Source organism: Coregonus clupeaformis, chromosome 14, assembly GCF_020615455.1.
Source record: "Coregonus clupeaformis isolate EN_2021a chromosome 14, ASM2061545v1, whole genome shotgun sequence".
Classification (NCBI taxonomy): Eukaryota; Metazoa; Chordata; class Actinopteri; order Salmoniformes; family Salmonidae; genus Coregonus; species Coregonus clupeaformis.
This window is the reverse complement of record NC_059205.1, coordinates 12,630,512-12,642,570: the sequence shown is the minus strand read 5'-3', so window position 1 is coordinate 12,642,570 and position 12,059 is coordinate 12,630,512. Positions and strand designations below refer to the sequence as shown.

General features: G+C 44.1%; 1 protein-coding gene across 1 annotated transcript in view; it reads left to right on the top strand.

The window, feature by feature from the left end:
* LOC121580779 (calsyntenin-2) overlaps positions 1 to 12,059 on the top strand; it is a 257,312-nt gene that overhangs the window by 212,365 nt on the left and 32,888 nt on the right. The window lies entirely within an intron of this gene.

Here is a 12,059-nt window from a genome sequence, read left to right as displayed (position 1 = left end):
ACAATGCTGCTTTCTTGCTAAATTAACTTGAGGTGGGTAAGGCTTAAAAGTGAGCAGCTATTGTTTTGTTGCTTTGGAAGCCTTATAATAATAATAATATAATAATATGCCATTTAGCAGACGCTTTTATCCAAAGCGACTTACAGTCATGCGTGCATACATTTTATTTTTGTGTATGGGTGGTCCCGGGGATCGAACCCACTACCTTGGCGTTACAAGCGCCGTGCTCTACCAGCTGAGCTACAGAGGACCACCCATACCCGTCTTGTGTTGGTAAATGACTATTCCAGTCATGCCTGTCTCTGAGTTTTTCCTCAGGTAGACAAACAGCGGTAGAGCAGTAGCTTTTCTTTGAGAGACATCTCTTATAATACCACCTCATCTCCCGCAATGGTTAGCTCTGTGTGTGTGCGTGTGCCTGAGGGCCTTGGTTCGTGGTGTTTTTCTCCAGGTGAAGGACTATCATTACTGCTGCAGTAAGAGATCATTGCTGTGGAGAAGTCTTCATTCTGATAACCTGTGTCCCAATGCCTCTACTCCTCTCCCCACAGCAGGAGATAAGAGGATAGGATATAGCGCACACCAAACACACACACACTGCAAACACACACCGCAAACCCAACGGCCCATGTGTTTAGCAGGCCCTCTGCTCTCGCATGTACCACTGCAGTGAAAGTGTGAAAAGGGAGCGGGAACAGGGGGATGGAGAGGAGGAGGGAAACAGGATTTTTTTTAGGGAAACACAGACAGGGTCTGGAAAAAGCCTGTAACTAGTTTGATGAGAGAGAGAGAGAGAGAGAGAGAGAGAGAGAGAGAGAGAGAGAGAGAGAGAGAGAGAGAGAGAGAGAGAGAGAGAGAGAGAGAGAGAGAGAGAGAGAGAGAGAGAGAGAGAGAGAGAGAGAGAGAGAGAGAGAGAGAGAGAGAGAGAGAGAGAGAGAGAGAGAGAGAGAGAGAGAGAGAGAGAGAGAGAGAGAGAGAGAGAGAGAGAGAGAACTAAATTACTGAGAAAGCCATTATTTCAGTACAACACAGCATATCTGTGTGAAAAAACTTCAAAGAACTAGCGGGATCTTTGATATAGAAAACCAGGTGTATTTTCTTCAAAAGGCATATAAATGAATAAAGAACAAGTATGTGGCCATGCTTTGTTGCTAAGAAACCTATGGTAGGATAATTTACTTTAGTCAGCCAAGATAAAAATGAGACAGGCAAAATTACTGTAATAGTAGTTTTTGTTAATTCATTCATTATCAAGTAGTGTGCTTTTAAGTCCCTGAAGCACAAAGAGAGCCAATGTGGTGGTGCACATTTGCTCTCAGTGTACTCTCACAATATATAGGTTGCGTCCCGATAATCTCTCCTTCTTCCTGAAGTATCCACTCGTTCACTACTCCCCACACATTTAAAAGTATGGGATTGGTGAAGACATGGGCTAGAGGGAGTTTCCATATACCAGTCATTTCCTTTCAAATCCATGAAGGGAAGTGAACACGTGCACACTTTTGGAGAAAATAGAATATTGGGACGCAACCATAACCTTCGACTACTTTATATAGACCTATATTTAAAATGTGTAACAATGTAAACTGTTTAACTCCATGACTATACAATTACAAAACAATGAAATGACTAATGTCACAACATGATCATACAGTAGTCACTACAATGTTACTACACAGCTATAAGACCATCTGCAACAAACCAACAGCTTACTAGAATATGAGGCTGGTCTAAAATCAAGTACTGTAGCACTATGTAGTAATAACTGATCAAGGCGTCACCTAACATGAGCTACAGTTAAGATGATTCATGATAAACCAATGGAATCTCTTGTATCAGTATCTCTCCTCCTCCAATCTCCTCCCTAATTGTGTAGCTCTGTATCTAATCGGATCTTTTAGCTGTGGGACGTGCTGTACAATACGTGCATACAGAAACATTTAAGAAAAACACTGTAATTGAGGCGAAGTCTGTGGAGTTATTGCACACTAAGTAGATTATGATCGCCGAAGGTGTGTGGGATGTGCGTGTGTGTAGTTTTCTGAGGTTATTCAACACACAGAACATCACACTATCAGTACTCTATGACGCTCTGTGTCCATACCTGCGAACATTATAAAAAGTTTTTTTTAAATTCTGTCTCAAAATGTGCATAAGCCAATTACAATCGTTGACGTAGTTGCACGTGATACAACGCTACATGTTAGCTGTTACCATTAGATAACCTGGCACATTTAGCCCTATGCTAACCTGACCAGCAGGCAGTGATGATTTCCTGTAACAAATTTAAACGTAAAACTTTTTCTAAAGTATGGACCCTGTCTTTGATGGCTGGGAGCCAGTGAGTTGTTTGCCATAGGACAAAGGAGGAAAAGCTGTTTTTCTCCAAGCCAATGTTCTTTTCTCCTGAGAGGCTGCTATGACTAAGAGAAGGGCATCCAGGAAACAGACTCAGCTGCTTCGGTAAACAACCTCTCAAGTCAACACAAAGACTCCACAAAACATCTGCCAGGCAAACATGAGACAGACTGAGCGAGTATAGGGAGAAGGTTACGTGCTACATCACTACGCTAACTCATCACCCTAAAGTTAAAAGAGGACATTGGATGCTAACATTAGCTCTTGGTTTTAGATGTTTCGAACACGGAGTGACCACTTTCGACACTTTCAAGGCTTGTGCGTTTTATCTTAAAGATCCATCACTTTTTATTATCTCTGTCATGTACAGTGGGGAGAACAAGTATTTGATACACTGCCGATTTTGCAGGTTTTCCTACTTACAAAGCATGTAGAGGTCTGTAATTTTTATCATAGGTACACTTCAACTGTGAGAGACGGAATCTAAAACAAAAATCCAGAAAATCACATTGTATGATTTTTAATTAATTAATTTGCATTTTATTGCATGACATAAGTATTTGATACATCAGAAAAGCAGAACTTAATATTTGGTACAGAAACCTTTGTTTGCAATTACAGAGATCATACGTTTCCTGTAGGTCTTGACCAGGTTTGCACACACTGCAGCAGGGATTTTGGCCCACTCCTCCATACAGACCTTCACCAGATCCTTCAGGTTTCGGGGCTGTCGCTGGGCAATACGGACTTTCAGCTCCCTCCAAAGATTTTCTATTGGGTTCAGGTCTGGAGACTGGCTAGGCCACTCCAGGACCTTGAGATGCTTCTTACGGAGCCACTCCTTAGTTGCTCTGGCTGTGTGTTTCGGGTCGTTGTCATGCTGGAAGACCCAGCCACGACCCATCTTCAAAGCTCTTACTGAGGGAAGGAGGTTGTTGGCCAAGATCTCGCGATACATGGCCCCATCCATCCTCCCCTCAATACGGTGCAGTCGTCCTGTCCCCTTTGCAGAACAGCATCCCCAAAGAATGATGTTTCCACCTCCATGCTTCACGGTTGGGATGGTGTTCTTGGGGTTGTACTCATCCTTCTTCTTTGTCCAAAACACGGCGAGTGGAGTTTAGATCAAAAAGCTCTATTTTTGTCTCATCAGACCACATGACCTTCTCCCATTCCTCCTCTGGATCATCCAGATGGTCATTGGCAAACTTCAGACGGGCCTGGACATGCGCTGGCTTGAGCAGGGGGACCTTGCGTGCGCTGCAGGATTTTAATCCATGACGGCGTAGTGTGTTACTAATGGTTTTCTTTGAGACTGTGGTCCCAGCTCTCTTCAGGTCATTGACCAGGTCCTGCCGTGTAGTTCTGGGCTGATCCCTCACCTTCCTCATGATCATTGATGCCCCACGAGGTGAGATCTTGCATGGAGGCCCAGACCGAGGGTGATTGACCGTCATCTTGAACTTCTTCCATTTTCTAATAATTGCGCCAACAGTTGTTGCCTTCTCACCAAGCTGCTTGCCTATTGTCCTGTAGCCCATCCCAGCCTTGTGCAGGTCTACAATTTTATCCCTGATGTCCTTACACAGCTCTCTGGTCTTGGCCATTGTGGAGAGGTTGGAGTCTGTTTGATTGAGTGTGTGGACAGGTGTCTTTTATACAGGTAACGAGTTCAAACAGGTGCAGTTAATACAGGTAATGAGTGGAGAACAGGAGGGCTTCTTAAAGAAAAACTAACAGGTCTGTGAGAGCCGGAATTCTTACTGTTTGGTAGGTGATCAAATACTTATGTCATGCAATAAAATGCAAATTAATTACTTAAATATCATACAATGTGATTTTCTGGATTTCTTTTTTGATTCCGTCTCTCACAGTTGAAGTGTACCTATGATAAAAATGACAGACCTCTACATGCTTTGTAAGTAGGAAAACCTGCAAAATCGGCAGTGTATCAAGTACTTGTTCTCCCCACTGTAAGTGTTTGTGTGTTTTCCTTTGATATCTCTGTCTTTCTTGTTGCTGACGGTTAACACAATATGGGGTCCTTGATCCTGTGGTAAACAGTATAGTGCTGTGTCACCACGGGAAGAGAAACAGTATAGTGCTGTGTCACCACAGGAAGAGAAACAGTATAGTGCTGTGTCACCACGGGAAGAGAAACAGTATAGTGCTGTGTCACCACGGGAAGAGAAACAGTATAGTGCTGTGTCACCACAGGAAGAGAAACAGTATAGTGCTGTGTCACCACAGGAAGAGAAACAGTATAGTGCTGTGTCACCACAGGAAGAGAAACAGTATAGTGCTGTGTCACCACAGGAAGAGAAACAGTATAGCGCTGTGTCACCACTGGAAGAGAAGTTTCCAATTTCCTTTCTTCTCTCCAAAATGGCCGACAAGATGTGTATCTTCCATGGGAGTCATCTTGAACATATTTATTAAGTCCCGTAGTTGAGTGGTTTGGAGTGTAATACAGTACAGTTGTAATGCAGTACTGTCATGCAGTCTAATGTGTACACCGTAGGTCAAATTCACAATTCACACAGAGCTATAACTTTGAATGTGACTGTGATGCAGACTATTGTATGAGGGCAGAGCAAACTACTGAATCAGTTCAGACCATAGTATGAGTGTCAAGGCCATGTCTATGACAGACTGACAGCAGGCCAGTGTTCCACAAAGTGACAGGCTCTACTTACTGGTTGAAGGGTGCAGGCTGCTGCACTATGTTAGGTGCCACAATGACAGCATCTGTGTGTGTGTGTTTACATGTGTGTTACACGTGTGTGTGTGCCTATGTAGACGTGTGTGTTTGTTAGCCCAGTCAGCTCCCATTAGGTCTAAGGCATTGATCCAGTAAAATGGGTTCTGTGTGTGTATGACACCCTTCCACTGATTAAGATTACTTTATTGGTCAACCAATATTTGACTTCCGCTTTTAACGCAACCCCACCCAGAAAGACACACATACATGTTTTGGAGAGGTGCGGGGTCTGCCACACTGGGGATTGTTAAGTGCCTTGTTCAAGGGCACAACGGCAGGCAATGGCATCTAGGATTTGATACCAGCAACCCTCCGGTTGCCAGCTCACTTCCCGACAGATTTTTCCCATCGGACCCGGGATTCAAACTGGCAACCTTCTGGTTGCTGGCTCGCCTCTCTAACCGTTAGGCTACCTTGTGTGTGTGTGTGTGTGTGTGTGTGTGTGTGTGTGTCAGGTGAGTAGTGAACGGCTGGCACGCACTCATTCTGTTCCATCGGCAGAATAGCGCACTCTTTCTTCCTCTCTCTCACTCTTGACGGTAGACATTAAAGGAGGGGAGAGAGAAGGGAGGAATGGAAGAGGAGTAGAGCCTCTTTAGGTAGATAATAGGAGGGAGGGAGAGGGAGGGAGAGATGTGTCACAGCTGAATCCTACCCTCCATGTTCCATCAGCAAGCTTCCGCTGCAACTCCATTTAGCCCTATTGATTTTGCAATCTTCCCCCCTCCTTTCAACAAACGAGAGAAAAAGAGAGAGAGAGGAAGAAAGAGTGCTATTCTGCCGATGGAACAGAGTGAGGGCGTGCCAGCCATTCACTACTCACCTGACAGGCATACACGCACACACAAGCGACGCATACACACACATACACACACTCGGGTACACACACACACACACACACACACACTTCTCTCCCTCCCTCCCTCTCTCTCCCTCCCTTCCTTTTCCTCCCTTCCTCCCGTTAATGGACTTAGCGATGGATCACTCTCATCTAAGCACCTATTATTCACTCCACACTCCCCGAGCCCAAAAAGACTATCAGCAGCCTCTCTTTTAGTCCCTACTGAACATAACCTAACACACTGCCACAAAGTCACACTACACACTGCCACAAAGTCACACTACACACTGCCACAAAGTCACACTACACACTGCCACAAAGTCACACTACACACTGCCACAAAGTCACACTACACTCTGACACAAAGTCACACTACACACTGCCACAAAGCCACACTACCACAAAGCCACACTACACACTGCCACAAAGTCACACTGCCACAAAGCCACACTGCCACAGTCACACTACACACTGCCACAAAGTCACACTACACAATACACTCTGACACAAAGTCACACTACCACAAAGTCACACTGCCACAAAGCCACACTACACACTGCCACAAAGCCACACTACACACTGCCACAAAGCCACACTACACACTGCCACAAAGCCACACTACACACTGCCACAAAGCCACACTACACTCTGCCACAAAGCCACACTACACTCTGCCACAAAGCCACACTACACTCTGCCACAAAGCCACGCTACACGCTACACACTGCCACTACACTCTACCACAAAGCCACACTACACACTGCCACAAAGCCACACTACACTCTGCCACAAAGCCACACTACACTCTACCACAAAGCCACACTACACTCTGCCACAAAGCCACGCTACACACTGCCACTACACTTTGCCACAAAGCCACACTACACTCTGCCACAAAGCCACACTACACTCTGCCACAAAGCCACACTACACTCTGCCACAAAGCCACACTACACACTGCCACAAAGCCACACTACATACTGCCTCTACACTCTGCCACAAAGCCACACTACACACTGCCACAAAGCCACACTACACACTGCCACAAAGCCACACTACATACTGCCTCTACACTCTGCCACAAAGCCACACTGCCACTACACACTGCCGCACAGCTAAAAACAAACCCCTCAAACCCACTTTTCATGTGTGGACGTTTTTTATCTCAGTGAATACTTATGAGGCCGTATCGACCCTGCCTGCCTAATAAGACCAAGAAAAAGAGCCATGATGGGATGGCATTGATTTAAACCCATACAAACGAGGTATCATGTATTCTCAGCAGATCGACCCATAGACAGAGGGAGGAAATCTATGAAAACTAGAAGCTGTGAGCTGAGTGCACAGGCGAACCAGATATGAATATCACAGAATCCTGAGATGGCGCATGAGGTCGATGGCCAAAGATTTGTTTGCGTTGTCGGGGGCAACACATCGATTGGCGTCCTGAAGTAATCGCGTATATATATGACTAAACCTGATCATCTTAGGACACATCAGAGAAAGGGGGGTCGTGATTGGTCCAGTATTTCCTGCTCTCTCAGCGCCATTTATCATCGCATCTGGCTTCAATCGCGGGCACGGGCGGTGCTAGCAGAAAATTACTCTCAGCGCTTGTAGATACAACATCCATTGAGTGCTTATCTGCTTAAAATTACCATGCTGGGTGTCACGCCTCCTTTTGCACCCCCACACTGTTTAGAGGCTTCATTGTTTTGGATGAGATTGATTGGGCTCGGTGCTCTGTTTGGTGTAGATAGAGAATGGATCGAAGGGAATCAGTTCCATTCAATGTGTGATTTAACGCCTATACGGACAAGGCTGCCTAATTGAATTGATTCATGGTTGCACATAGAGTGATTTGTAAGGCACGGACACTTAGAAGTGTGGCGCTCTATCGTGGCGAGCCAGGGGAAGATGATGTGCACATTGCAATTGAGCACTGCTTTATAAGATGTACAGTCTGTTCTATTTGTTTTATTTATATTGTAGTTGTTCTATGACTCACAAGAAACCAATGTATGAGTAGCTCTAGTATGTCTTTTTTGAGACCTACAACGGAGTCTATAGGATCAGCCATATAGTGTGCTTGTGTGAAGTTTCTGTTTCCTCAAAGCCATGGAGTAAGGTGTATTTGATGTCACCTTCTCCAAGCTCTGTGACAAGTACACTCAACAAAATGAGAAAATAGAAAAGCAAAAAATATTGGATGAATCTCAGCTCTGTATTCAGCTGGCAGACTTATTCTCTCTCTCTCTCTCTCTCTCTCTCTCTCTCTCTCTCTCTCAATTCAATTTCAATTCTCTCTCTCTCTCTCTCTCTCTCTCTCTCTCTCTCTCTCTCTCTCTCTCTCTCTCTCTCTCTCTCTCTGATAAAAGCCCATTCCTGATGTACCTAAAGGGCTGCTTAAAGCTTTAAATAATCATGAATACTAAATTATTCAGACAGACTACAGCTCTATCGCCACATTAACAGAGCAAATTCCACTCATCTGCCAAGGAGAGAGAGAGAGAGTGCAGATAAAGTTAGAGAGGGAGATAGATTTCATTTCAAAGGTTCCAACAAAAATACTTTAATCAAAGAGCCTGTAAAATCAGACTGTCCTTTTTTCAGTAAACAGGAAGTGTTTCGAGTGGGACAATGATTTCTAGATATCCTAGCTCTCACCGCCCAACATCAATTAGGATGTGCACTCTATTACTTCTGGTCTCTAGGGAGCCAAAAGGGGTCCCTCATGGGACAGAAAGGGGCTGGGGCACAGGTCTCCAAGCGCACAAAAAAAAGTCAGTTGAGTATACACTTTTGCTAGGACTTTCTCTGAAAATAAACTCCACCTATATATCAAAAGTAATTACATGTCATATTTTCCAGTCAGCTCTTTTATTAACCAAGACGTGCGTCTTTAAATTCCCTCCCTCCTCCTACAGTTTTTCGTGCTGCCATGGTTCCATGGTGTATTGGGACACATCACTCTCTACCTCTGCAAAGCCTAGAACTGAATCACATTGCCATGTAATGGACTGGCATTAATAATGCATGGGTACAACAGCGGGTCTCACCCAGGGAGGGGAGGGGGACAGGAGGAGGAACACACCTATAGTGCAGTCTCTCTCTCACACACAGCCTCTTACAAAGTTAGGCAGGGACCAGGAATGTACAGTAACACAGGAATGTACAGTAACACAGGCATGTGTGTTAGCTAGTTGGCCAGTCACGTCAGTCAGTCAGTCAGTCATGTCAGTCAGTCATAGGGGAAGGCTACTGTATTATTAGGGCTGTAGAAAAATGCACAGATCCACCAGAGCTGTTGCCAGAGAATTTAATGGTCATTTCTCTACCATAAGCCGCCTCCAACGTCATTTTAGAGAATTTGGCAGTACGTTTTCCAACCAGCGTCACAACCACAGACCACGTGTAACCAAACCAGCCCAGGTCCTCCACATCCGGCTTCTTCACCTGCGGGATTGTCTGAAACCAGCCACCCGGACAGCTGATGAAACTGAGGAGTATTGCTGTCTGTAATAAAGCCCTTTTGTGGGAAAAACTCATTCTGATTGGCTGGACATGGCTCCCCAGTCGGTGGGCCTGGCTCCCCAGTGGGTCGGCCTATGCCCTCCCAGGCCCACCCATGGCTGCACCCCTGTCCATAGATTAGGGCCTAATTAATTTATTTCAATTGACTGATTTCCTTATATGAACTGTAACTCAGTAAAATCATTGAAATTGTTGCATATTGCGTTTATATTTTTTGTTCAGTAATGTTATAGGACAGAGAATGAACCATACTCTTGCAGACTTTTTTTCAGACAAACAGACTCTTCCTCCTGACAGGCTATTGACAAGTAGCTGATACTGGCCTCCAGGCTACACTGGCAAACTTTCACAGAGGCTTACCCATAAGCCCCTTTTGGCTCATAACGAGCACATAACATGAACTGGGTCCATTTGGTATGCATGAACGAGAGGCTAGCCTTCTCTCTAGTCTACTCAGACCTTGATCCCACTCCTTTAAATGACAGTGTAACATGCTGCCCATGACAGCTCCACCCAACAGACCCAGCTCCCTTATGTTGGTAATTGTAGATCGTCAGTGGACTCAGAGGACGCTGGAGAGCTGATCCCATCCCTCTCTGGATGATGCTGTGTTTTAATGTAATGTTCAGCTGGTGTGTGTGCATCTAAAGCAGGCTAGCACGCCGCGGGGATAACGGAGAAGCGCTCCCTGAATCATTCAAATCCTTAAGAGTCAATCTAAGTAACATAATAAAATAATCCCCATCAAAATCCGTGAATTTAAGACAGAGATATCTGGGGCTGCGTCTCAATCCAACGCATCCGTCTATGTGGGCCTTCCGCATCTGTGTTGGAAGGTGGCAGAGCTACAGTGGTGTTTGTCAAACCATAAGGTATCCCGAAAATCGGTCTTCTCACGAAAACGTCTGTAGCCGGTAACGCTGATGTGCCAACTTCTGTCTGTAGCGTCCAAACTGTTTGGGCTACAAACTAATATGACCACACTGTGGAAAAGGGAGGCTCTCACAAACAAGATGGTGTTCTCCGTTTTGCGCTATGACCCCCACAGGTAACCCATACAAATGAATGGAAGTATTGGAGGTAGTTTTGTGCCAACAAAAATAAGGGGTTAAATATGTGTCCAAAAAAAAAAAAAGAAACAGGATGCACCTGAGCTCAATTTCGAGTCTCATAGCAAAGGGGCTGAATATTTATGTAAATGAGTTATGTCTGTTTTTTGTTTTTTTATACATTTGCAAACATTTCTAAAAACCTGTTTTCGTTTTGTCATTATGGGGTATTGTGTGTAGCTTGATAAGGGGAATAAATCATTTAATCCATTTTAGAATAAGGCTGTAACGTAACAAAATGTGGAAAAAGTCAAGGGGTCTGAATACTTTCCAAATGCACTGTAGAACAGACACTTCAAAACTTTATTCCTTATGATTTATTTTTTGACTGACTTTTTTTAGCCATTTATGAATGTTATTCAATGTGTTTCTATGGGCTATAGTAGTAAAGGCCAAATTCAATATTTTATCAAATAATCTTTAAATATTTTGTTTTGATACCTAAAGGGGTCCTAATATTCTAAATCAAATAGCTAAATGATCCATAATCATCTTAAAACATTTCCATATGTTAGCTTAGTAGACCCCCATGAACGGCTTAAACTTAGGATCCTGTTTTGTTGTCTCACTAAATTTTTTAAGGGCATGAAGAGACATTCAGATACTTTTTTCCAGAAGATACTGTCACATAGACACATTGACGTCTAGAAAACCAACACTGATAAATATTTACTAAATCACTCAGTCACTCACACACATATATTTTAACTCACAAACACACACACACACACATACACAATCTCTCTCTCTTTCTTACACACACACACACGTACACACACATACACAAACGTGTGCACACACACACACCCCTGAGGAATGCCGTGGATCCTCAGACCGCTGGCTGTGATTGTTGATATACTAATGACTCTGCAGTGAAGTGTGAATGCTGCTGCTTCCTGTTGTGCAGTAGTTCAGTAGCGTGTGCTGAGAATGTGAACTCCTGTTTTAACTGCCCAGTGGGAGACATGATGAAGCCAAACAAATATAAGGAGAGATCTGGACGTACCCTGGCTCCATCTGACACGTTAGCGTAACGTGTTTCGTGTGTCTTTGGGAGAGTATACACTGAGTGTACAAAACATTATGAACACCTTCTGAATATTGAGTTGCACCCCCCACCCCTGAATGTTTTGTACACTCAGTGTATATCACAGGCATCACATGTATGCTCTATGTAACAACAATGATGATCCATGTATGCAAAACAAGTAATATTTTATCACTTTTGACAAGATATTATACTTGACACATTGTGAGGCTAGCTAGTATAAAAGTGTTCCTATGAATATGAATCCATATTGAATGCACATTTACTCTACAATACATAAAGTGCTGGAGTTCAGTCATGTCTTGGCTCCTGTTCCCTCAAGGCTGTGGCTCATCATTACTACGCTAATCATTTAATGTGTCAGATGATGATCATTTGTAGTCCTGTTCAAGTGTATTGAAACCCAAT